Here is a 4,996-nt window from a genome sequence, read left to right as displayed (position 1 = left end):
TGCGGCCAACGCCGTGCCCAGAATCTCCCGAGGTTGCCATGGCAGCAGGAAGGAGAAAAGGGGGGAAAAAAATAAAAAAGCAGGAAAAAAAAAATTAAAAAAAGCCAGCAATGGGCATGGGAGAAGTGATCCCCAACATAACAAAAAGCCATCCCGGAGCCAGGCTGGGCACGGAGCTGCCCCGCTCAGTGCCACCTCCTGGGGTAATGGGGTGGCAGCGGCAGCAGCCGGTGCCCCCGAGTCAATGGTTTCCAAGTTCTTTGCAGAAAATCAACGCCAAAAGCATTTGGCTTTTAAAAGGCCTCTTTTAAACAGGGAAATTAAAAAAAAAAGGGGGGGGGGAAAGAGATGTCTGGGAAGAACACCCCAAAAGAACCAACTCGGAGGTGCCTGAAGTTGCTGGAGCAGCAGGAGGTGGCGGTGGTGTGGGGGCACCCAGGAGGACTGAAGGGTGTCCGTGCTTTCACCCCGATAACAGCACCAATATTCCCCGGGAGCAGCCTGCCTGCATCCCTAAATTATGCAAAACACCCAACCTGGAGCCAATTTCCCCCGTGTAATTCGCGAAACGGTGAAGGCCGTTGCATAACGACTGCAGATTGCGGGGCCGATATACGCCGCGCGTCACGGAAGCAGGGTGTGTTTTGACATTTATGGGAATACTTTCTTATTTTTAGTTAGTTTGGTTGCCATGGCAGCGAGAAGGAGGCTGCACCAGCCGCGGCTATACATTCGGCGTCAGTCTCCCACTTCGATCAGCCCCAAACTTTGCAACTGATTTCTCCCAAATGAAGGCGTGGAACGAGGCTTGGAAAGCGATGAGCCACAGTTCCTTGCTGAGGAAGGTGATTTCCAGCCACTGGAAATCCTCTGGATGGGAATGCTGCAGAGGCAGAGGAGCAGCTCGTGCCCTTTTTTCTCATGGGGGGCTGCTGGCACAGGGGGATGGCACGGGGACAGACCTGGCCCTGCCACCCCAGGATGGGAATTTGGGGTTGGAGGGCTGTCCCGGGGTGTTGCCGAGGGTGAACTTTGAGATAAACCCGAGGATTTTCTCTCCAGCACTGCAGATGCGGGGAATAGCCCCCCTTCGGGCTGCCTGAGGAACAGCTGAACGCTGTGGGAGGAAGGCCAGATCGCCCCGGCGCGCTGAGCTCAGCGCTGCTGCTCTCTGAAATGAGTCACGGGGTGGAAAAGTGGGGCACGGATCTCGGGGGAGATGAGTAAGTGGGCAGTGGGGAGGCAGTGGCCAAAGGAGCGCCACAAATCACCCTTGCAGTTCTCTCTTCCTAGCTATTAGCAACAAGCTTTGGCTCTCCTGATTAAAATCCGAAATTTTCCACTAAGCCCCCGGGGTTAAAAATAAATAAATAAATAAGCAAATGACACCTTTGAAAGTAATCTGCCAATTCGGATTTGCGGATTTCTCAGCGCTCTGAGGCAGCATTTTAGCAGTCAGCTTTCCTCCTGCAGCCGTCGGATGTCCCCAGGTGCCGGCGTGTCACCCAGCCGGGCCTTCCTGATGGAGGAGGTTTTGCTGATTTATCTCCAGAAGCATTTATTTTTTTTTTGGAGAGGATGCCAGGAGGTGACGGGGAGCTGCTGCCACCCCTGGGCATGGCCACCGCCAGCACCGTGGGCGAGAAGTCCTCGCGGCGCTGGAAGGGGCACCGTGTGCGTGAGCGATTTTAATTCCAGCCTGCTAAAGGAAAAGAGCATTAAATATTTAGAAGGGTTGTATTGCTAATGGTCCTTGGTGTTCCTCACGAGGCCGTGCTCGAGCTGCTGCCCGGCAGCCAGAGCAGCTCCTGTGGCATCGCCTGGGGAGCGAGGATGTGATGGAAGCAGCCAGATGCCAAATATTTTGTGATTCAAGTCGCTGCAGAGCCTGCTGAAGTCGGTGGAAAGCCTCCTCTCGATGCTGGTGGGCTCTCGGGTCTGCCCCAAACCCAAAAACCAGCCAACCTACACGAAAACTGAATGACCTGGAGGGGTGGGATGGCAGCGGGGGTACGGATCTCAAGGTCACGCGTGCACACAGGGAGTGATAAACAAGGATTTCTGCTGACAGCCCAGAGCTCAGTTGTTGAAAACAACTGAGGGGAAGGAAGATCAGGGTGTATTTGTTGATCATGGGGTGGATTACCCCTGAACCCCCTCCTGCTCCTTCATTTATCTCCTGGAGGTGTGACGGGTGTCTAAGATGTGAATGCCATCGATTTCCCGAGTCCAACCGCCCTCCCATCCTGTACACTTCATGCTGCTGGGAGAGCAAAGGTGTGGTGGGAGCAAAGGAGGCTGGAGGGGGATGTTGGAGGGGGTCCCGACACCGCAGAGCACCCCCGACCCTCGTCAGGCAGGGCAATTTCTGCGATTTTCCAGAAAAAAAATCGCGGCACCGATGCGATCTCCTGGGCGGCAGCGCGTCATGCATGATTCAGGGCGCATCGCCCACCACCCCGTCTCGCTCCCATCCATCAATACCCTCCTGCTTGATCCCGATCGCTCATCTGCATTTCCAGCAGACAAAGCAAAGGCTCCCGCGGCAGGAGCCGGGGCCGTCTCTGAAGCTGAGGCTCCTGGCCAGAGGCACAGGAGGAAAGCGAGAGGCAACCCAGAAGGAGGTGACTCCTCGATCCCTCCATGTGTAATCGCCGATATTAGACAAATGGATTTGGAAGCTGGGTCGGGTTAATTATTGCAGGCTCGTAGCCGCATGCCACCAGGCTCTGGGGGCAGTGACGGGTCTGAGAATTGTAAATAACACTCAGCTGGAGCATGGGGATGCTTGCCTCTTGTCAAATAAAGTGAAGGCGTAAGCTGCTGCAAAGGTGGCCTCCAAATGCTCTGCCTGCGCTCCCCCATGGAGGGCTTTTTCCCCTTTCTGCCCATTTATCTGATCGAAATATAGCTAAAGCAGAAATGGCATCGCATAGCTGCCGGGATGAGAAATGGCCAAGGGAAGCAGGAGGCAGAGGGAGCGAGGAACGACGGCTTTGCTTGGGCAAAACAAAAAGTTCACTCGCTCCTTATCAGGCTGAGAGGTGGCGGTGCCTTCCTTGAGCATCTCAGCTCATCCACTGGGTCGTCCCCCCATCCAAATTCCAACGCAGCAGCTGGGAATTGTACCTGCTGGCTGGACGAACCGCACGAACCCCAAGGGATTGGCACCACCTGCGTCCCCACAAAGGGATGAGCGAGGCAGATGGCGACAGCTCCCTTTAATCTGCCCAAATCACAGATTTAACAGCGTGGCTCAGCAACGGCGGTCAGCAAAAGGTGGTGGACAGCCCGGCTTTGGTGGCAAAATCCCAGAGGAGGTGATGGACAGCCACTGTGGCTGAGCTCTGCTGCCCTCCCCTCGGATTCCTACGCTACGTAGGGATTTCTTCCCTCTGCTGTTATAGGCAGGATGAGACCGCTAGCAGCTATTCCAGGCAGAGCAGCACTTCAGGACGCTCTCCTTGCAGAGATTTGGGGATAAATCACCACGTTCAGCAGTAGGACAGAGCGCAGGCAGCAGCATCGCTTGGCAAACGCCACGGAGGAGCTCTCCTGGGACCGGGCTGCAGTGCATCCTGCTTGGCCGTGTACCAGGGAAGCTGGAAACCTAATGAAATACTTCAAGCAGGGATATAGAAACAAGTCTGAGGCTCTGCCGGTCCCTGGGTATGAAGCAGAGGAACCACTGGCAGACCACTGCCTCCCCTGGATGGACTGTCTGGGCTCTGAGGACACTTCATTGCTCCAATGAGCCTCACCTAGGAGCCCCACAGCCCTCTGCCCAGCTTCCCAGAGCTCCAGGTAAGGGCTCTGCAAATTTCTGGAGCCCTCAAAACTCCAATTTTGAGCCTTTTCCTTGCCAGAGGCCCCCTGTGCCTCCAAGCTCTCCTTCCATAGCTCTCAGGTCAAGGCTCCTCTCCCAAAGGCATCGCCACAGAGCGGCTGTAGCCCCGCACGACCCCAAACGTGGGCAGGGTGCTTCAAAGAGAGGGAAATAAAAGCTAACGCAGAAACATTCCAAGTAATTTGAATTTTCAGCTGGCTGAAAGGGAGCCGCTATGCAGCACCGCACGTTGCCAGGTTATTTTTAAGACCTCAGGTGGCCTTTGGGTTAAGAAAGGCTGAAAAAGGCTGCTCCGGGTAGCGGTGGGAGTCTCAGTAGAAGCCTTAGGGGACCCCCATTCCACACATATCCCATCTTTTGCAAATTTTCCCCCAAAACACTCCCGTTCTGCTTGGACTTTGTCTCCTCCACTGCCCTCTGCCACCGGTGCTCAATCAGGGGCTCAGCGCCCTGCAAAGCCCCTGCAGTGGCAGAATGACGTGGAAAGGGCTCTGAAATGTGAGGAGGGGGCTCTTAAATGTGAGGAGGGGGCTATTAAATGCGAGGATGTGGCTATTAAAAGCCAGGAGGGGGCTGTACGCCAGCAGGGGGCTGTGCTGCCAGGCACCTGTCCCACCTCAGCGCCACCGTCAGCGCTGGGTTCTGTCACCGCAGAGCCCACCGCACGTGAAACGAGTGTGAAACAATCACAAAATCACAGAATAAAGCTTTAAAAGCCGCCCACCGGGCACCCAGCGGGGGCACCACGGCCCCGACCCGCGCTCGCTGCCTGAGGGGCCGGCGGGCGGCCGCCATCTTGGGGGGCACCCGCGGGGCTGGGAGCGGGCACCGGGGGATGCTCGGGGGGCCGGTGAGGAGCCGCTGCTGACGGGGCTGCTCCCGCGGGGGGCTGAGGGGACTGCGGCGGGGCGGCGGGGCCACAGTAACGGGGCGGGGAAGGCGGCGGAGGCGGGCGGAGGCGGGCGGAGGAGGAGGACCCCCCCCCCGCCACCGCACCGCCGAGCCCCGCGGCTCGGCGCCGCAGCCCTGAGGCGAGCCCCCCTCAGCGCCCGGCCGGTGAGGGGGCGGGCAGAAAGGCTGACGGACAGGCGAAAGAACCAATAGCAGCGCTCCGCCCGCCCCTTCAACCAGCGTTGGACCAATGGGGGA

This window comes from Anas platyrhynchos, chromosome 5 (assembly GCF_047663525.1).
Source record: "Anas platyrhynchos isolate ZD024472 breed Pekin duck chromosome 5, IASCAAS_PekinDuck_T2T, whole genome shotgun sequence".
Taxonomy (NCBI): Eukaryota; Metazoa; Chordata; class Aves; order Anseriformes; family Anatidae; genus Anas; species Anas platyrhynchos.
The sequence above is the reverse complement of the archived record's forward strand: the minus strand, read 5'-3'. Positions refer to the sequence as shown.